Consider the following 23,366-nt stretch of genomic DNA (forward strand, 5'->3'; position numbering starts at 1 on the left):
TTGATACAGATTTTTCATGTAGGTTATAACTTTTTAAGTTTGCACAGATTTGGATTTGTTGGAAGTTATTATAAAACATTAAAATAATTTAGTTTTTATCTTAACATTAAATTAAACAAGTCTGTGAGACTACTTGCTCACTGAAGAAAAATTCAAGTTTGGTATTAAAAGTTCATAGTACCAGTTGGGTCAGATCATGGGGTTGATTTAGTTTTAGGCCTCAGCCAGCATAGTGCTCATTAAATCGTTTTCAAAACTTTAAATGCACAAAAAAAAAAGCAGCAACAAAATCTGGAAAAAGGAAAAACCCGTCCAGGAACATGCAGGATCATTCAAGAGATATAATCTTAATGCAAGTGAAAGCAGGGCAATTTAGAGGAACAGAGATAGGGAAGAGAGAAAATGAGAGACAACCCAGAGAAGAATCCCAAGAAGCTTCCTGTGACTAAGCATGTCCTTTTAAGTGATCTATTAATCAAAAGCCCCTATCAGAGACCCAACACCCTCAATGCAAAGGGTAGGTTTCACCTTAAGAGATCTTTAAAACAGAGACTGGGTGACAAAGTGATATATTAGTGACATATTAGTGAACAAAGCAGAGGTAATGTGAGAGGAATGGACAGGTGGCCATTGACTGAAAGAGGCATAAGTGCTCTTCAAACCAGAGAAGGGAAGAGGGTGAGGGAGCTAATGTTTCCTGCAGAGAGCTGAGCATATACCCTTGTGTGTTGCTCTCATTGACTTGAATAATGGTGGCATGCAAATGTACATAGGTTCAACCATTAACAACATCCCAAGAGATGTGGAATGATAAATATATGAACATCAAAAATCAGTGAGAAAGACTTGCTCAGTTCACCAAAAAAAAACAACAAAAAAAACATCCTCCTACTCTTTGCTTTTCACTCTCTCTGTTCTTGTCTTTCCATTCACAAACAGCCATACGTTGCCTAATATTCAACTATAATATGTAAAACTATTTTTTGCAATGCAGGGTATAGAGCTCAAAAACGCTGATACATCCAGTAACCAAAGTTAAGTCTTTATGAGCGAGTCATTGAATCAGTCATTTTTAAAAAATTAATTAAATGAATTAAATATTTTTTAACAGACTGCAGCAATTACAATGTCAGAACCTAGTAAATAACATGTCATTTTGTTTAGTTGTCTATTCAGAATCATGGAAGAATTGTGATCTCCATTTTAAACCAAAAAAAAAAAAAAAAAAAATGTGATTCTCAATTTATCTAGAATTGTGCAGCTCTAGCAGGGTGTAATGATGGTGATCTATGATTAATAATATAGGTGTCTGATCCCTGATCCTAGGCTGGAATACACAATTCGACTTTATAAAATCTGAAAAGATCTTAAAACACTAGGCATCATACACTTGTTACTAGTGATGACTCCTTCAGACTGGAAATAGGTTAAAAAAAAATCTGGGCAAAAAGTAATGTAGTGTATTCCAGCCTTTAGAGGGCTTAATTGAAACTGAAGTAGACATACCATGCAGTGCCACAGAGGATAAATGCTTACACTGAAATCATTTTTTTGTTGTTGTTTTTTTTTTTTATGTGAAAGATGCAAGAAAATGTAAAAATGTTAAAATTTAATATCAAATCAATTCAAGACCATTTTAGTTCCAATTTTTGGCATGTGCTAATGCATTTGCCTTTGTACCAATAAAACTATGACAGACTAATATAATAAAAGTGAAATTGAAGGAATTTAAAACAAAGTTTAGACTATGGCCCCTGTAAGGAAGTGGTTCACCAATGGGCAGTTTATCTCAGGTGGTCCAAAAATTGTCAACTTGTTTACTTGACCACATTTAATTTCTCCTTTTTTTTCTTCTTTTTTTTTTTGAGTGGAAACCACTAGTGTTTTATTTTTATTGTGCTTGGTTTAACAAAGCGGGCGCGACTTTTTTGGTAAAAAAAAATTCTGGTTTTAAAGGTGTTTGCAGAAATTTCAATATCTCAGCTAAGCAACATCCTAGCTCCTTAGAGCAAAAACTGAGCACATTACAAGGTACATGAACATATTTGATCATTTTGCACATTCTTGTTCCTTACACATTGTCTAAAGTGGATGTGGCACACTCCATGCGCTAATTCCGACAATAGAACAAATGGATTTGGAACCTAAAGCTGTTGCGATGCTATTAGGGGTGTAACGATACGCTCAGGTCACGATACGGTACGTATCCCGATACGGAGTTCACGATACGATACGTATCACGATATTTTGAACAAAATGAAACTGAAATTCAAACAACATTTATTCAAAAAACATTAACAAATTTCAATAATTTCCCTTGTTGTACATACAAGATCACATTTCAAGGTTTAATAAAAACCTTCTGTATTCAAATCAACAGCTGAATAGGTCTGTCTGTCACTGAAAAATAATGTTAAATCTAACATGAACATGAATTATGAATATGGGCCGTTCACATATCGCGTCTAAAAATGCGTGGAAGGCGCGGCCGCACCGCTTCTCCTTATTTCCAAAGCGCTTGCGCTCCTGTGGCGTCGGTCGTTGCTATGCATGAACTGCGCTCTCTAAGAGGATCAGGAAATTTCAGCAAAGGATAAATGATTTATAGCCCTTGCATTAGCTTTACTATGAGATATATTCATGGAGATGAGACAGCTGTACAGCTACGATTGTTCATCTCGATGCGCCTGGAAAAACGCACCGCATGCGCGTCGTGACCGCGTTGCTCCCATTATGAGCGCGTCTGCCGCGTGGCTACATTTGAAATAACTGACTTGCACGTGGAAAAGACGCAATATGTGAACGGCGCCGCGGAACTTCTTAAAGCAAAGCATCGCAAGCATCTTTTGCTTTTCTGTGAGCACAGCTGTTGCTGTGGCACTGCGGTGAAAGAAAGTCACGACTTTTCTCACGCGACCAAGCAAGAGACTGACGCGAGAAACGTTTAAACCTGCTTGCAAGATTCGATGTGTGCGCGAAAAACTGAACTAGAGAGCTGATTGAGACACACCCTTAATATGCGGTGACAACCCGTCTCTAACTGCCACCTCCATGTTGCAGAGTAGGTCACGTCGGCAGCTCAACCAATAAGATTAGACTACCGTCATATCGTAAAAGTATCGCCATCACTCTACGATACATATCGTAACATTTTTGCATCGCGAAATATCGTACTCTGATAAATCGTTACATCCCTAGATGCTATGCAACTAAATTTGCACATAGACACTGTGTTAGTTTTAAGTCCATTGGACCACTTGAGATAGATTGACCCCAAAAGCAGTGGAAAACTATTCTAAAAGTAATTCAACTACTCCAATTCAAATGCCATTGAAACTACACACTGACTGCTATTGGTAAGAAGTCAGTAAATGTAGGGTGGGTAGGTGTAATTAGAGGAAGCCTGTGAATGTTTATCTGATTACAGCACAGTATGAAGACTGTCTGAAAGAACAGTCATTACAACACAAGTACCCAACAGGCCCATCTAAAGATCATACAGCAAACAGAGAGCACACAAGTATACCGTGATATGGACCTATGGATTGCAAATGTTAAGTCATTGTTTAAAATGCATACATTTATAAATGCTGAAATTTGAGTGTAAGTGTTAACTCTCTGGAATCGGGAAATGCGTCAGCGCGTTTTGCAGGATTTTTTTCACATTGCAGCAAAACAGACTTAAAATACTCCGTCATTTTTTGTCATAGAGACAGAAATAATATATCAATTGGAACTATAGAATGTCTTCTTTTATTTGTGTACACTCAGAGTAAAAACAAAATGTTGTGCTTTTTGCAAAATAAAGGAAACTAACTTGATGCGTGATCTCTCGTCTCCCTCTGAACAAAGTCCAATCTGATAGTTCTCATAAAATGAACTGTAACTTAGTGAATACTAATGACACAAAAATGAGATTTATGTCTGAAGAAATGTCAGGTTTAAAATCGTGTAAGTCAAATCGAAAACAAATATTCTCTGTTTATGTATTCTGAATGAAAAGGGACACGTCAGACATCCGTGAGTCAACTCATTATCCACTAATTCGGCCACGCCCACGGAGCGAGTGCTATTCAGAAGCAAATTCTGAGTCAATACATAACGATCAGCCAAATCAGTTAAGTAACAAGATTTAAAATGGGGTCAGATTTTACTGTGCGAGTTTGTTAGTGGTTAAAAGAATGAGACATAAAACAGTGATACGTTTAAATAAGAATTGTGTATTTGCAATATTCACATGAAACTTTAAAACAACACAATAAAACCAGGAAAACTCAGTCTGTTAAAAGCATACAGTCTAAAACAGTCCAAGAATCCTAGTGTGCTGATAAAAGTCCCAATGTGAGCGTCCACCAGTGTATATACAAATGTCCACGGCAGTGATAATCCAAAGATTTTTGACTGGAGAGATAAGTCTGCAAAATGGAAACTCCACAAACCAGGATTACTGTTAGTGAGTCCCTGTTTGTTTGCCATGCTGCTCTCTTTATACAGATGTTTTCCTGCCAAACATTCATTTGTTAAAGACATACACACTTAAAATGTCAAGAGGAATAAAAAAAAAAAAACATGTAAACCAATTAAAACTCTATCATACATAAAATCTTTGTAATAAATAGAGCGGTAAAACATGTATTTTATGTGACAGTGTCACAACATCGTTGAAATCGTGTATTTGTTATCTTGAAAAGTGTTTATCTAAATGTTATAGCCATGGTTAGCGATCTCTGGAAGCCTCTGTTAGTTCCTGGAATGTCACATGGTATGCCTGTTCTTCACTGAGGCATTTGTGGACTAAATGTGCACAGAACGCCCTCTGGCTGCAAGTACGAATTGAAAACACAGTATCCAGTAGGGCTGCACGATTAATCGCATGAGATTGTCATGCGTGTCTCATCAGTAAAGCCGGTTCTGTGATTAGCGGTAAATGTCCATCACCTGCTTTCAAATGGAGCGGCACTTAATATACAGAGCCGTAGTTCGCGGACAAGCTACGCAATATCGCGTTCATAATTGAAGCCGATTCATCTGCGATTATGAACGCGATATTGCGTAGCTTGTCCGCGAACTACGGCTCTGTATATTGAAAAGTGTTTATCTGTATGTTAAAGCCATGGAAGACATGCCGTTAGTTCCTGGAATATCCTGTTCTTCTTTAGATTAATTTGTGGACTAAATGTCTACAGAGCGCCCTCCAGCTGCAAGTATGAACTGAAAACACAGTATCCAGCGTTCATAGTGATGACTAGGGGTGTGACGAGATCTCGTGTCACGAGATCTCGCGAGACTAAAATGTGACGTGATTTCTCGTCGAGGCGAAAAGTAGTCTCGTGATATTGCCATGACAGAGTGTTAGGAGGATGATTAGGAAAGAATATGCCACCGCTACCTTTACATTACACCTCCACTGTCCTATTGCTTTGTATTTAAATGAAAAACATTTAATTCAGTTGGATAACGGTCGCCGCCACCGCCGCTCCATATTGACAGAGTTACGCGCGATCGTAAAAATGAAAGTAAACACGAGTGTGCATTTTCAATACTCTGCATTTTGAAAGCGGCTCCCTAATGAATGCAAATATCTCTCAATATGTAAGCTATTTTAGGCTGGGCAGTGTAGTTGTAACCATCTCTTAGCTCTGTATCAAAGAAAAATTTGGTCTTATTTGCACTTTGAATATTGAGAGAGTGTGATTATGGTTGAACTTATTGTAAAGTGTTACCATAAAAATGAAAAACAGTTTTCTCTTAATCTTATTAACCCTCTGGAGTCTGAGGCTGATTTGGCGCCTGGATAAGTTTTGACATGCCCTGGCTTTTTTCAGTTGTAAATATATTAATGGAAAAAGTGTCATTACACTGTATTCAGCACAAACTAAGCTACCATAATATGTGAGGAACATGTATGTACATGTTTGTGTTTTTGAAGGAATAACGTTTATGCGTGGTTATTGAAAAAAAAAAAATAATAATTAAGTCACTGAAATAAGGCCAAAAATATATATTAAATCTGTGTTTACAAGACTTCTGGGTATTGGAGGTTGTAGGCTAGAGTTTTTGCTTCAAAATTATGTAAAAATTATAATGCCTACTTGTTCATATAAAACAATATATTGATTTAGTTTTTGTAAGACACTTTTTGTCAAGAAACACAGTATGCGTGGAGGTGTGAATCATCATGAATAATGTGTCATTTACACCTGAGAAGACAAAATAATCGCATAAAGAACCTCTAATGGTGCTGCATAATAATGAGGCCTTCAGGTAGGCTGTGAAAAAAAACCTCTGTAATCATGTCTCAGCTCAATTTAAAATAATGGTATTCTATTATATTCTTTAAAATATAATGTATTTCTGTGATGCAAAAAGTCTGACTATAGGTTTTTAGTTTAAAAGCATGCACATTTGGAGAAATATTGATGGATTCTCATATGTTTATGTCAACTTTCTATACAGATTTTATTCTATACAGAGTTTATTCTATATTCATTGTCATCACTATGAGCGCTGGTGTTTTCAATTCATTCTTGCAGTCGAAGGGCGCTCTGTACACCTTGAGTCCACAAATTATTCTAAAGAAGAAGAGGACATTTCAGGAATGGTGTTTTCAATTCATACTTGCAGCCGGAGGGCGCTCTGTGCACATTTAGTCGACAAATTATTCTAAAGAAGAAGAGGACATATCAGGAACTAACGGCATGTCTTCCAGAGGTCGTTAACCATGGCTTTTACATACAGATAAACACTTTTCAAGACAATAAATACATGATTGAGATGATGTATGCCTGTATTGACTCATAATTTGCCTCTGAATAGCGTTGGCTCCGTGGGCGTGGCCGCATTAGCGGATAATGAGCTGAAACACGGACTTCTGACATGTGTCTCTTTTCACACAGATTACATAAACACAGAATTTTTGTTTTCGATTTGACTTGCACGATTTAAAACCTGACATTTCAACGTTTCTTTTGACATAAGTCTAATTTTTTTGTCATTAGTATTCACTAAGTTACAGTTCATTTTATGAGAACTATCAGATTGGACTTTGTTCAGAGGGAGACGAGAGATCATGCATCATTTTAGTTTTCTTTATTTTGCAAAAAGCACAACATTTTGTTTTTACTCTGAGTGTATACAAATAAAAGAAGATATTCTATAGTTTCAATTGATATATTACTTATGTCTCTATGACAAAAAAAGACGGAGTATTTTAAGTCTGTTTTGCTGCAATGTGAAAAAAATCCTGCAAAACGCGCTGGCGCATTTTCAGACCTCAGGGAGTTAAGCACAAACATTAAGGTTTCATTTGTTAACATTAGTAATGCACTGTGAACTATCATGAACTAACAATGAATGACTATTTTTATTAACTATCATAAAGATTAATAAATACTATAGCACATATGCTCATTGTTAGTTTATGTTGGTTAATTAATGTTAATAAATGAGACCTTATTGTAAAGTGTTACCATTTTTATTTATACTGTTTTTATTTCTATGATCAGTTTGTGGAAAGGAGTTCAGTTAGGAGGTCAAAAGTTGTAGAAGCTCATATATCATGTACAGCGAGGTCGGAAGAGACTGAAATCATACAGGAGAGAAGCCAGTCAGTTGAGTTAGTGGCAAAACCTTTTACAGTACTTGAGTATTGTTTTCTTTTACTGCATATGATAATTCATACTCAGAAAGTAGAACTGAAATGACATTCATTAAGATGATAAGTTAAAACATTTCAAATACACCTGCAGAATATTTTTTCTAGTCATGTATTTCGCCATTGAGGATTTCTTAACACTCTGAGGTCTGAAAACGCGCCGGCGTGTTTTGCAGGTTTTTTTTCACATTGCAGCAAAACAGACTTAAAATACTCCGTCATTTTTTGTCATAGAGACATAAGTAATATATCAATTGAAACTATAGAATATCTTCTTTTATTTGTGTACACTCAGAGTAAAAACACAATGTTGTGCTTTTTGTAAAATAAAGAAAACATGATGCGTGATTTCTCCTCTCCCTCTGAACGAAGTCCAATCTGATAGTTCTCAGAAAATGAACTGTAACTTAGTGAATACTAATCACAGAAAAATTAAACTTATGTCTAAAAAAAACGTTAAGATGTCAGGTTTTAAATCATGTAAGTCAAAAAACAAACCTTCTGTGTTTATGTAATCTGTATGAAAAGAGAGCCATGTCAGAAGTCCGTGATTCAGCTCATTATCTGCTAATGCGGCCACGCCCACAGAGCCAGCGCTATTCAGACGCAAATTCAGAGGCAATACATGCATTCATCGTCTCAATCGTGTATTTATTGTCTTGAAAAGTGTTTATCTGGATGTAAAAGTCATGGTTAGGGAGCTCTAGAAGACATGCAGTTAGTTCCTGTTTTCTTTTCTTCTATAGATGAATTTTAGATGAGTTTTTGTTTCTTTAGTGCTCTCCGGCTGCAGTATGAATTGGAAACTCCATTCATGGAATAGCCTCTTCTTCTTTTAGATGAATTTGTGGACTAAAAATGCACAGAGAGCGCCCTCCGACTTCAAGGATGAATTGAAAACACCAGCGCTCATAGTAATGACAATGAATATTAAATAACTCCTCTGTTTAGAAAATTGACATAAGCATATGAGAATCCAATATTTCTCCAAATGTGCATGCTTAAAAGCCTATATTCATACCTAAAAGCCTATATTCAGACTCTTTGCATCACAGAAATACATTATATTTTAAAGTATAATATAAAACCATTACTTTATATTGTAGTAATATTTTTCTGTATGTTTCATATATCATGATGAGCTTGAGACATCACAGAAGGTTTTTTTCACAGCCTACCTGACTGAAATGCCTCATTAATATGCAAGTAATTTCAGCTCATTACTATCCAATTCTTTTGTCTTCTCAGGTGAGAATGGCCCATTTTTCAGTGGTGATTCACGCCTCCCCGCATACTGTGTTTCTTGGCAAAAAGTGTCTTACAAAAACTAAATCAATATATTGTTTTATATGAAGGAGTAGGCAGCATAATTTTTACATAATTTTGAAGCAAAACCTTTAGTTTACAACCTCCAATACCCTAAAGTATTGTGAACACAGATTTACTATACTTTTTTTGGCCTTATTTCAGTGACTTAAGTTTTTTGTTTTTTCAGTAACCACGCATAAACATTATTCCTTCAAAAACACAAACATGTACATACATGTTCCTCACATATTATTGTAGCCTAGTTTGTGCTGAATACAGTGTAATGACACTTTTGTCATTTATTTGTTTATGAACAACTGAAAAAAGCACAAATGTCAGGGCATGTCCATTATACCATTATACCATTACCATGTTTTTTCTGTATGTTTGATATACACCCTGATGAGCTTGAGACATGATCACAGAGGGTTTTTTCACAGCCTACCTGACTGAAAGGCCTCATTAATATGCAGGTCATTACTAGGGATGGGTACCGAAACCCGGTATTAAATTGACCCCGGGGCTAAATTTTGAAAGACCGGTGTATCGATAAGCTCTGACGTTAACGGTTTTGCTATCAGTACTGGAGAAATTATGCTTTTATTATTGCTATATAGACATTATCTTGCAAATTCCATCTCGCCAGAGTCGCCAGCTGTGTCTGTATGCAATAATATTAGGACATTTGTCTATGATGCAATTTTGCTTTCGCAATCCAGAAGAGAGATCGCGCTCATGCTGAGGAGCTACAGCGTGCGCAGCCGCTCACATGAAAGCCTTGTTTAATGGTGACGATGGAGGAGAGAACTAAACAACTAAACGTCTGCTTACACTTTAGGCCTGTGCTTTAATATTAAGCTAATTTTATTTTTGATTTAAATTTTGGCTTCCAAGAATCAGAAAGAACATATCTGAGGTAAAACTATTAAAAAATAGCCGCGTTTCATCTAGCACACCTTCATTCTCTTCACAGCTGTGCGCGTTCGTTCCTCCCTAAACCCAAACTTAACGTCAGAATCAGCACAATCGGTGATTGTTGTAAAATGCAGTCTTTACTGTTGCTAAATTGCAGTAAAGGTTTGATAATCATTATCATCGTTTAAAACGTTGAAAGCACAATAATCCGCTCAAAAGACGCTGTTCCTCAGGCTGAATTGCGGTATGCGCTTTAAAACGGATCGCAAAAAGACAAAACAAATTACACGTCGGCTTTCAGGTGCACGTCCAAACGATCAACTACACACAATAGTATGTTAAAATGACCGGATTTGAGCGTGTTTAGCTACTTGTTACTTGTAGTTACTTGTAGCTACAAAGTTAATTCAGAATTTTTTTTTTTTTTTTTTTGCAAGTACAAAACGTTTTTTTGTACTTGTTTGAAGCAAACAAGTTTAAGTTTGCTTGTTGTTTGTTTACTCATTTATTTAATAATTCACTTAATTTTATTATCAGGGAAAAATTACGTGGACGATATGTGAATCAGTGTCCATCATTTTGTGAGCAACTGATGATAAAGAAAAATGCCACGTCGCAATATTGAAAATATTTCCATTTTAAGCCATGAAGACGAGCCAGCTGATATCACACAAACAATGTGCAAACTTTGAGAGTTATGCGGGTGAATAAGTCTCAAACTCCAGTTAATTAGACATATTCACTACAGAAACTGAAAGTAAAAACGGACTGAGCTTTTGGCATCTGACGCTGCACTAACAGAGACGATGAGAGATGAATCTAATTTATTATCTTAATATTTCTCTTGTGGCCCATAGTGAGAAAAAAATAGTATGTTTCGTGAGTCGAGCAATATGTCGTGTTAAACGAGTTGTTCTTTAAATGAGGAGTAAGCTAACTAATATTTTATTGTCCTCGCAGCGCGTCGGTTATGCGGTGATGCGCTTTGATATCGCGGGGCAAATGAATTGCAATATGAATTTATTAATAAAAGTAACATGATAATAAGAAAAATAATTTAATAACCTTGCATGCCCGTCAACTATACGGGGGGGGGCAAGTCTTTCTAAGATACTCTTTTGCTCATCCCCCCCGCATGCTAGTTTTATATTATATATATATATATATATATATATATATATATATACACACACACACACACACACATTTTTTTTTTTTTTTTTTACTTTTTGTTTTTTGTCGATAAGCAGTATCAGATAAGCAGTATCGGTAAGAGTAGTAATACCATTAAAACCTTAACGATACCCATCCCTAGTCATTACAGGTCTTTCATGCAATTATTTTGTCTTCTCAGGTGTGAATTACAGCATTATTCATGATGATTCACGCCTCCACGCATACTGTGTTTCTTGACAAAAAGTGTCTTACAAAAACTAAAGCTCTCTATTGTTTTATATGAAGGAGTAGGCAGGATAATTTTTACATCATTTTGAATCAAAAACTCTAGTCTATAACCTCCAACACCCAGAAGTCTTGTGAACACAGATTTAAAGGTCCCGTTTTTCGTGGTTTTTTGAAGCTTTGATTGTGTTTATAGTGTGCAATATAACATGTGTTCATGTTTCGCGTGTAAAAAAACACAGTATTTTTCACATAATTTACTTATCTGTATACCGCTGTTTCCACTGTCATAAAAACGGGCTGATGACTTCCTTGTTCTATGAAGTCCCTCCTTCAGAAATACGTAACGAGTTCTGATTGTGCCAGCGGTTCCTGTGTTGTGATTCGACAGCAGTTTAGCACATCTTGCCCGGAAAGGTCACGCCTTTTACCATAACATGGAGATGCACGCGCTCAGTGTTATTGTAAACATGTCTTTAATTTGACCCTATCAATTTGAGCCGGAATCAGACCCGGTGATTGGACTGCGGGATGAAAATAACAGCGTTTCGACGACATGGCGACAAACACACTCTACAAACACAACTCTTGTGTATTCCTGTGGGCGGAGGTTAGTCAAAAAACTGTTTTAGTGACGTCATTAAAGAAGGAAGTAGAGGGATGTAGTCCAAACTGGCCGTTCGATGTAGGCGACTTCTGTTAAATAAAATATCTCGCTTGGCATTGAACTTTGAGCTTTAAAATTTTACAGATTTTATTTATACTCTAACAACAACATTACACACTAACTAAAGTTTGAAACATGGGATCACGAAGAACGGGACCTTTAATATATATATTTTTGGCTTTATTTCAGTGACTTAAGTTTTTTGTTTTTTCAATAACCACGCATAAATGTTATTCCTTCAAAACACAAACGTGTACATACATGTTCCTCACATATTATGGTAGCCTAGTTTGTGCTGAATACAATGTAATGACACTTTTTCGATTAATATGTTTATGAACAACTGAAAATGTTCAGACGCTTTGCATCACAGAAATACATTATATTTTAAAGTATATTCAAGTAGAAAACCATTATTTTAAATTGTAATAATATTTCACAGTATTGCTGTTTTTTTCTGTATGTTTGATATACACCATGATGAGCTTGAGACAGAGGGTTCACAGAGGGTTTTTTCACATAGCCTACCTGACTGAAAGAGCTCATTATGCGGGTCATTATGCAGGTCATTATGCAGGTCTTTGTCTTTTCAGGTGTGAATCACAGCATTATTCATGAAGATTCACACCTCCACGCATACTATGTTTCTTGACAAAAAGTGTCTTAAAAAAATTAAATATCTATATTGTCTTATATGAACAAGTAGGCAGGATAACTTTTACATATAGCAAAAATTCTAGTCTACAACCTCCAATACCCAGAAGTCTTGTGAATACATATATAATATTAGTTTTTTGGTCTTATTTCAGTGACTTAAGTTTTTACTTTTTTCAATAACACAAACTTTATTCCTTCAAATATACAAACATGTACATACATGTTGCTCACATATTATGATAGCCTAGTTTGTGCTGAATACAGTGTGATGACACTTTTTCCATTAATATGTTTATGAACAACTGAAAAAAGCACAAATGTCAGGTCATGTCAAAACTTCTCCAGGGCCCCAAATCAGCCTCAGACTCCAGAGGGTTAAACCATGATAATTCACATCTCAATAGGTTGCAGGTCCACAGCAACAAAAACAATTCATAACGAGCCACCTAACAGACTGCCATTGCAAGTCTCACAGCAATTTCTTCAGGTCAAAATGGTGCATTAGTTAAGACTTGTATATTTGCATCTCTTTGTATTGCAGCCAAAATTTCAACTTTAGAAACTCAAGAGAATTTAACATTTATCCTTGCTGTTTCAGCACAATAAAGGTTAGCGCACTTCGCTCTAATAGTTTGCAAACAGACCGTTACACTGGCACAGAACGTGTACAGTTATCTGAGGATAACCTTTAGTTTATATATGAAAAACATGTCGGTCTCATTATATTGTCCCATATAAAATGACCCAGAAGAAAAATTTAAATATTAAATATTCCATATTTTAAAGCATCAATCTGGGGAGAGCTGGAGAAACTTAACTTAAAGTCCCTGTAAAGTCATTTTAAAGTATGTGTTCTGAGTTTGTCACACCACAGAAAAATGTGTTATTAACCACCCAGCCAAATTTGAATGATTAAAAAAATCTGCAAGTAAATGAAATAAGTTATCAAAATCTCAAAAAAAATAGGCAGCGCTCTCTGCTCTCAAACGCTGGGGGCGTGTCCGCTGTCGGCGCTGAAACCACACCCACTCGCGAGAGCTGCCATCTCAACTTATTTGTCTAATGAGTCAAACATACTGATGCATATAAACAAAAGAATCACGTTAGAGGGTTGCACTTTTTAGTAGAGTTACTGTGGACTACCTACTAATTATAACATAAGCACACACGACAACTTACACTCATTGGGCACGTACTGCCGGAATGTTGTCGAGTCGACAAATGACGGTGCCGCGAGACGGGAGGATGAAGGCCGGGACGGGAGAGACTCTGTTTGGCCCCATATATCATCGGTTATCGTCGGGATGGTAAGAAGGCCGAGGCGGGAGGGGGAGCCGAGGTCTGTTCAGTCACATTCACCAAAAACAGCAGATAATCTGTGAATCCCAGCTGTCTGATGAAAGTTTGTAAAACGATCCGGTGTAGAACGATGACTTTAGAATCCTTCATATCATCGTTTTAGGAAATTTAAATAAGGAGACCGAGCATATTGTATATTATAACAACCATGTAATATGCATTTGTGTGACGAAGGCATTACTAGCTAAATGTGGACTGTAATGACACTCGAGATTGAGCAACTGAACCGCTGTAGAGTTAGAGGCGGCGCCACGCTCGGGGCGTCATCGACAGTTATATAGTGTTAGGGGAGGGGCTATGCTCGGGGGACGATGTGCGTCATCAGACCCCCGTTATAGCTCTGCCCAAAAAAACCTGAGCAGAGACTTGGTGAAAAACTGTTTAACGCTCTAACTTCACAATTAAGCAATACACAATTCACAGACTTTGTAATGTGTTTCAGCAATACATTTGTAACATTTATAAAGCGTTTAGAAAGAATTCTCAGAATTGACTTTACAGGGACTTTAAGCCATGGGAAATTATTCAATCAGAAATCAGAAATTATTATGGCCTCCTTACTAAGTATTATGAAGGGGGATCGAGGGAATCTTTATTGGTGTCGATTTTCAGTCTCTTTTTAATGATAGGCTTTACGCATCTGTCAATTATCCCCACTTGCTATTTGGGGGAAGAACCTAGCGCTATGATTGGTCGAACTCTTCTTCTTTTGCTGTTGCTTGATTTGAGGACTGTGTGTGCACAGAGGCGTCACCAGGTTTTTGCGTAGTTTAGAGTGACAAATCGTACCAGCGTACTTTGAAGTCAAAATGCGTATCCGCTACGCAAATTGCGTACAGGTTGGCAGGTCTGTTTATTGATAGAACGGTGGACCACTTTACCTTCTGCCTTGTCAGTCCCCTCACCTCAAAATCTACCTCCTCAAAAACGGTAGCGATAGCTAATAATTTTCCACCAGAGCTTTAGCTAGCTGGCTAACGTTGCGTTCTCTCCTGCTGTGTTCAATGACTCAATTCATCAAGCTGTAGCTAACGTTAGCTAAGTCTATGTAAACAGAGCTCCTTTGTTAGAAAATATTAAAATTATTGAAACCATTCAGGGCCGGATTGGGTCTCATTTTCAGCCCTGCAGTTTCATGCCTTAGACCGGCCCACTTTAATTCACGACTGACTATATTAAAATAATGTAATTAAAACCTCAGTATATAAGTCTGCAATAGTGCACTCTTCTTTACCACCTTGTAAATAATTGTATTTTTCAAAAATATCTTCAAATACCCATGATAGTACAAATGATAGTAAAAAAAAAAATGCTAAAATTTGATATAAAGTTATTTTTATAGTTATAATAATGATTTTATAATGTGACCCATTGATTAATTCTCTAGCCATTTAGTGGCTGTAGTTAAAAATTCATGTTATTTTAATTTTAATTTAATTAAGTGTTTGCTTTCCAGTAGATGGCAGTAATCGTCCACTAAACCCAGGCACATTTTTCAGGTCTATCACTATGAATGAAATGTAGATCTTTATTAAAGTGAATTTAACATAAAATTTTGCTATTTTATATAAATGTATATACTTAAATTATTACAAATTGGGGCAAATAAATAAAACAAAATACCATAAATCCTAAAAAATTGCACAACTTTACAGTAAAATATTAAAGTAGGCTATTACATTTGTTTAAAAAAAAAAGTTACATGTTACAAAATCACATTTTACTCTCTGGTTAAGCTAGTTAAACAGAAAAATGAATATCGTTGGCCAATGTGTAATAGCATAGCAAGCAACATAAGTGATAGGCCATATTTTATTATTTGCCTACTATTATTACGATATGAGTAAGCTGCATACATGCCTTTATCTTTTGCATGTTTTCTCCTCTTCCTTTTTATTTATTTACGTTACTTAAATCGGCCTCCGGTGGCTTAGACCTTTTGCCTCACCATAATTTAGCGTTGATTTAGAACTTGTCCCTCTGTCCCTACAGACGTCACCTCATCCCTTCTTCTTGTATACTTTTGAGTGAGTTGTCTTCTCCGAGCGCACACTCCGAGTCCCTCCCGACCAGGTTAATTTACCCATAGAGTGACATGATATCATTGACGTTGCGTACAAATGAGCGGTGGTCTGATTGTGGTCTGCACTGATGATGCAAAGCCCTTCGCGTTAATATTTCCATGCACTCGCGCTCCCTTCTGGCATGCGCACCTGTTCACTGAATATGAATAAAATGCCTAGAGCTTATCATCGTTATCGACATATATTTTATTGCGATTCGATATGATATCGTTTATTGGCACAGCCCTAGCTTGTATACAAAAACATTGATTCATGAAATCTGTGTCAGATTTTGTGTGCTTAGAGAAAGACATCAAATAATACCTACACTTTTCTCATTGCCTCATTGAATTCCTTTTACACAAAATACTCTAAGACAGAGACAGAAACACTAAATGACTAACTAAGCACTAATTGAAAGCACTGAAACTGACTATAGCTATTCTGAAGCAAGTAACAAAAATCACAAATAAAATCATGCGACTTGCTGTCAGGAATTAGCACAGACACAGAAACGAGAGGCACAGGAATTGAGATGTTAAGTTTATTGAACCAACGGCAGGAGAAACACAAGGCAGGTGACCAGGTTGACCTGTTCTAGGATGGTTAAGAGACCAAAGTATCTGGGACTGAGCTTCTTAAAGTTCATATTCAAATTCATTCAAAAAAATGAAATCTTACCTGCTACTTTATTTCACTTCAGAATTCTAGATCAAACGACCGTAGATAAAATAACAAACGCAAATTACCTTTATTTTCAGGGCTATCTATATCCGTTCAGTCAGATTTCGCGCTGCAAAACATCCACGACACTTACAGCTGTTAACTTGTAATCATGGCTAACCATTGTCTGGCTATCACCAGACCAAGCTCAATTTAAAATTGAACATTGGTCTGGAGAGTCTATATGTATTTTCTACTGCACAAGAGGCGTGATCAACGATATATAACGCATACGTTATATATCCGTTGAAGTGAACTTCGCTGACAATAATCACTCATTTGGAACACACTACAAATGTCATCAAAGAAAGTCAACGACGGTGTCGAACAGATTATCACATAACAAATAAATAGATATTATAATTTACTTTCAAATTTAAAATGGACTCTTAACAGATTTGAAGCTGTAGCCTCTCATGCCATATGAAAATAAATTCTCATTTTGGTTAATAACTGTATAAATGTATTCTTAATCCACCGTCTGGGTCTCATCTTGTGCGCTTTCCACGCGCAGCCACATAGTAAATACTTCTGAGGTAAATAAAGTAAAATAAAAAATGACAGAACCTCAGCTGCTTTTCAACACTTTTACTTTGTCATGCCTCTTCATACAATAAAATATGCAAATACACTCATCGCCATAACCATTCATACTTTCGTTCATATAATAATAACAAAATTTATGAATACTCAAAATTCAAATGTAAATTACTCCATCGGAGAGCCATTAAAAAACTCTTTCAACAGCTCTGCTCCATCGTAGTTCTGACTGGTGACGCGGTGCGCAATGACAGTTGGGTGATTTGACCTCTCTACTTCCTGTGAAGTGATGTATCGATGTTCCCTTATTCCCTATGCCGTTCGCAGTGCCCTTCGAACTGAACGTTCGCTCCCTTCGGAATGGAATCTCACTTAAGATGGCGAAATACCCTGTGAAGTCCGCTTCGCAGTCCACTTGTGGTCGAATGGAACGCACCTTTAGTTTGTATTGGTTTGTAGCATTGATCAGCGGTTTGCAGAAGCAGCAATGGCATTGAGCAATTTTTGCAGGTTGTGCAAAAAACAAACAAACAAACAAAAAAAAACATGAAAGTGAGTGGTATTTACACCCACTTGAGCGATTTGTTTGCTAAACTAAAGAAGTCATTCAGCATCATCGAGAGGTTAAAAGGAATTGGATTGACGGTCGTGCTTGCCATCGCTTCTCTATCGTCATCGTGTTATACCCGCCAATAGCGAGCAAGGTGGATAAGCCAGTCTGTGATTGGTTCCCACAAAAGTGTAACAGATGCAGTAGAAATTAATGTACAGGTTTCCAGACTGAGTTGCCGGAGGAAATCAAATCGCCGGCAGATCAGGCTGGGTTTACCCAGTCTAGGCTAACTAATGTGAAATATATAAATTTTAATAGCATGGCCATTAAAAACCCAAGGGTCTACCATGTGCATGTAAAGCTATCAATGACAATCATTTTGGGTGGGAATTAATGTAAACACAGATATTGGATACCAGTCATGATATGATCAAAAGATCAGATCTGTGCATTAAAACTTGCAGTGTAAATGCAGCCATTGTCAGCTCGCACATCATTAAAACAATTACAAAATTATATTGTGATATGATATTATACATATTTAACACCCCTAATTATAGGCATTCAAAAGTAGTCAGGTACTTTCAGCCAAGCATTTGGCATTGACATGAATAGCAATGCTAACAAATATTTCCAGGAATTATAATCCGCCAAATCTCTTGAAAAGTCAGGCAGAAGAATGAAGCAACATTTCTTTCTGAACAGCATGCTAAATGCTAAATGTAGGGTGAGTGAAACAGTGTTTTTATAATCACAGATTAATTTCTCCTACTTACAATTTGAGGATGATGCAGTATAACCATCTTCCTGTTAGTGAGCTACAAAGGAAGAGAGAGAGGAAGCTCATAATGACTCAAAGAGTTCTCAGTTTCAGCTGTTAATGACGCATGGACTCGAGCCACAATACAAAGAGCTAAAGGTTTTTTTTTGTTTTTTGTTTTTTACTAGTCACTGGTAATTTTAAAAAGGACTACATCCTTCCTTTTCAACAAAATAAATAATAGCACGCTATTTTTTCACAAAAGAAAACTACATAAACAAGAGAAAGCATAAACATTTATTTTGTCAATGCATTTGAAATAAGGGTGAGGCAGACAAATCCTTCTGGTTTGAGGTTCAGTTTGTCCTCGGTAGTGTGTACTGCATGTTATCGCTGAGAGACCAGTCATGTTTAGGCAGAGTCGGTTTGAGAGGATGTAGAAGCTAAATATCAGGCGGCTTCATCACATCCTCTCAACATTTTTCTGGCCTCAGCTAGAGTCTTAAAATAAATCAACAGCATTTCAACAAAAGGGGACATGAAAAGGTGGCAAAACAATCCAGCTTAGTTCCTTAAATTTTCATGTAAAGACATGAAACTAAAAACAAGGAACTTTAAATGAAAGCTGTTTGTGCAAGTAATTGGCCTCTGCTCTCTCAAACATAAGCTCTTTACACACACCCACCCACAAATATGTAAGTCCTCCCATTAAAGCACCAGTACCAGTATCTAGAGGTTGACCGAATTATTAGTTTTGCCATTTAATTGGCACGATAACCGATTGCTGGAACAATAGGTTTTAGGTTTTCGCTGAGGAGCCGAGCACGTCAGCCGGCACAGTGGGGTACAACGACCGTGGGGACAGGACATACGGATATGGACTAACCCTGTAGGGCTGCACTACATATGGAAGTACTGGGGTGACTCCAACCTGATAAGAGGTGGGTTCACCCAAATTGAAAGACACAGGCTTTGTTTAGGAGCAACCGTGGAATACAAATATGGGATCCCTGTAGGGTCTCTCATATGGAACCTAGCCTAAATCCGGTTCTCAAGGATGCAACGGAATATAGGCCTGGCGCCAGATGCACCACCACGTCAGGCTGCCGAAGAGTAATTGGAGGACTCAACAGGGTCTGCCTTGCAGGGACTCTCTGGAGCAATAAGCGCATTAAGCAAGTTGACACCAAACCGGGACCTCTCTGTGCCTCTGACCGGTTGAGGTGAGAACACTGGAGGAGACCGGCTCGACACAAAGGCTATAGAATCTAGCGAACGTGTCAGGTGTCACTGAACGCTTGTTAGATACTACCACTGTGGCTGCCATATGCCCCAGAAGCATCTGAAAGAATTTCAGTGGGACCGCTGTCCTGCCTTTGAACGTACTCAAGCAGTTCAACACCGACTGAGCTCTGTGAGGCGTGCTGTCTGATCAACCGAATCCAACTCCATACCGAGAAGAGATCCTCTGCACAGGGGAGAGTTTGCTCTTTTCCCAGTTGACCTGAAGGCCCAAATGGTTGAGGTGACTGAGCACCAGGTCCCTGTGTTCGCACAACTGATCCCGAGACTGAGCCAGTTGTTGAGAGAGTTGAGGATGCCAACACCCTGTTCTCTCATGGGAACAAGGGCTCCCTCCACGACTTTCATGAAGACGCGGGGAGACAGGGCCAGACCAAAGGGCAGGACCATGTACTGATATGCCCAACCCTCGAACGCAAAGTGCAGAAACGGCCTGTGCTGAGGGAGAATCGAGACATGAATGTATGCATCCTTCAGGTCGAGTGCTGCAAACCAATCTTGGGGAGGGATGCACTTGAAAATGCGTTTCTGTGTGAGCATTTTGAAAAATTGCTTGCGGAGGCTCCGATTCAAAACTCACAGATCCAAGATTGGTCGTAACCCACCGCTTTTCTTGGGTACAATGAAATAGGGGCTGTAAAACCCTGACCTTATATCGGCTGGAGGGACCAGATCTATTGTGTCCTTCGCCAGTAGGACCGCGATCTCCGCACGCAAGACATGGGCATTGACAGCTTCCACTGAAGTGAAGTGGATGCCCCGAACTTGGGGGGACGCTGGGCGAATTGATTTGCATAGCCGAGCCTGATGGTCCGAATGAGCCAGCGAGACGGACTGGGGAGCACTAGCCAGGTTCGCAGAGACCATAACAGCAGGACCAAGGGGGCCGTAGACGTACCCGTAGTGGGGCAGCGAGGTGAAACGCAGGGACATGGCTTGGGGTGCTCTCTTTGCGAGGTGGCCCGTAGCAAACAAATCAGAAACGCAGTTATTTTATCGTCACTGTAACACATATTTTGTTATTCTGATTAGATTCTAATAGAAGCAAATAAAATGGGAGAGAATACATAATATACATTTTATCTCATTTCAATGCTATGGCCTTTGTGTAGATATTTAAAGGTGACCTAGAATCAAAAACTGAATTTACCTTGGCATAGTTGAATAACAAGAGTTCAGTACATGGAAAAGACATACATTGAGTTTCAAAATCCATTGCTTCCTCCTTCTTATGTAAATCTCATTTGTTTAAAAGACCTCCGAAAAACAGGCGAATCTCAACATAACACCGACTGTTACGTAACAGTTGGGATCATTAATATGTACGCTCCCAATATTTGCATATGCCAGCCCATGTTCAAGGCATTAGACAAGGGCAGCCAGTATTAACGTCTGGATCTGTGCACAGCTGAATCATCAGACTAGGTAAGCAAGCAAGAACAATAGCGAAAAATGGCAACTGGAGCGATAATAACTGACATGATCCATGATTACATGATATTTTTAGTGATATTTGTGAATTGTCTTTATAAATGTTATAAAACGAGCGCACGATTTAAAGAGGCCGCGTGCTGAATCGGTGCATAGTTAATGATGTCCCAAAATAGGCAGTTAAAAAAATTAATTACAAAAAATCTATGGGGTATTTTGAGCTGAAACTTCACAGACACATTCAGGGGACACCTTAGACTTACTTAGACTTATATTTACATCTTGTAAAAACTGGTTCTAGGGCACCTTTAAAGATGTTTCTTTTTTCATATTTTTTCATATTTATATGAAATTGTAACACTTTACAATAAGAGTTTATTTGTAACATTAACTAAGGTTAATCATAAATGCTGTAGAAGGTTCATTGTTCATTTCAACATTTACTAATAAATGTAAAAGTTGTATCTCTTAGTCTAACATTAGCCAGTGCAGTAGAGAATGGCACAGAATTTACTTGCAGACTGAAGTCTATTAATACTGTGATCACAAGGGTATCAAACCATTCCCAGAGTCGCAGCTAAATCACAGTAAGCAGCTTTCAGCATCTATGACGCTATTGTTATTCCCCACGAGTAAGTGACTACTGTCAGTACCCACAATCATGTTGTGCTGTAACCTCCTGCTGAAAAAGACCCTTTACAGGAGTAGAAAGATGGCTGTAAATCACAACTGGACAATTTCAATTTAAACTATATTATGTGATCTGATGTCAGATGTGTTTTCTATCTATAATATGGCATGTGCAGTGTGTAATTTGAGACTCTAGTGCAGTGGAGAGGGACTGGGACCCACTAGGGCCTTTAGCAAACTTCCAAGAGGGCTGCTGGATTATTAAAATTGATATCATATTATTAATACTATTAATATTATATTATTAAAAAATGTAAATTCTAAAAGAACTACACAAAAACAAGAAATCCTATTCTTTTTTTAAAAATGTATGAATTTTCTTTCCAATACAAGTATTGTTTCTGTTTCCCAGTTTATTTATTTTTTTCTTTTTATAAAAACAAGGAGCTTTGTCATAATTATAACAGAAAATTATAACTATAAAAATTGTGTTGGACAAGATTGAGAACCACTGCTCAAGTGGCACCATACACAGAATTTCAAATGTTTGTCTGAGCAACCCAATATTGCAACATTGGTTCAGCCAATGCAACCAACTATCTAAACAGTGCAAGATAAGGCTTTTGGGGTGTTTGACCAACATGTTTGGAAACAATCATTATTTACAGTATGTGATTATGTGTGGTGCTGTTATCTACAGTACGTGGTTCAAAAATTAATTCACTCCACCTTTATTACCTTTATAATGTGTTATTAGAAATGCAGTGACAGAGACTAATAAAGCTACACAGATATTAAGACAATTGACAGTTTTATTAAACCAACCGTAGCTTGTGTCATCTTTTGAACCACTGTGAATAAAGTTCTTGCTGCTTTTTGTTGTGAGATCTACAACATGACTAGAGTGGAAGGACGGAAATGTGAGCACAGTTGTTTTAGGAACATCCTGGCCTAAAGTTTGGACAATCTAAAGGAGCTCCTCTGTGTGAGCGTTTGGAATCTGTGAGTGTCGTGAGTATAATAGTGCTGTGACAGAGGCTTTCCTAACTTTGAGCAATTTATACACATTGTGTTTAGTTTTTTTGTGGTTGGCCACTCATAAGGTAGCAATACCATCTTTGTTATTTTATATATATATATATATATATATATATATATTTTTTTTTTTTTTTTTTTTTTTCCCCAAAGTAAAATGGCAGCAGTTTGCGGTCTTCAGTAAAATGGAACCACGTCTGTGTGTCCACGTCTCAGCATCTATCTTTTGAGACTTTGCTAATGAGCTAGACATTTAAAGAGGGCTTTATGAGCCGCTAAATTCTGTTTTACACCCAAGACAGAGATTTCAAACGTGATTAAGGCCAGATCATGCATACTTGTAGCCCAGGATCATGAAAGGAAAACAA

At 37.5% G+C, this 23,366-nt stretch overlaps 1 protein-coding gene across 9 annotated transcripts in view; it reads right to left on the reverse strand.

Annotated features, from left to right (window-relative positions):
• The window catches only part of specc1 (sperm antigen with calponin homology and coiled-coil domains 1), a 228,311-nt gene that overhangs the window by 159,703 nt on the left and 45,242 nt on the right, over window positions 1-23,366 (reverse strand). Inside the window, exon 1 of one of the 9 annotated variants that reach the window (XM_048190061.1) lies at window positions 18,617-18,890. The exons of 7 other annotated variants lie outside the window; for them this stretch is intronic. The gene's annotated coding sequence lies outside the window, so the exon portion shown is untranslated. Of the gene's footprint in view, window positions 1-16,174; window positions 16,186-18,616; window positions 18,891-23,366 lie in introns of those variants that run through there. One more of the 9 variants, XM_048190065.1, reaches the window with a different exon arrangement.

The sequence above is a fragment of the Megalobrama amblycephala genome, linkage group LG4 (assembly GCF_018812025.1).
Source record: "Megalobrama amblycephala isolate DHTTF-2021 linkage group LG4, ASM1881202v1, whole genome shotgun sequence".
NCBI classification, from domain to species: Eukaryota; Metazoa; Chordata; class Actinopteri; order Cypriniformes; family Xenocyprididae; genus Megalobrama; species Megalobrama amblycephala.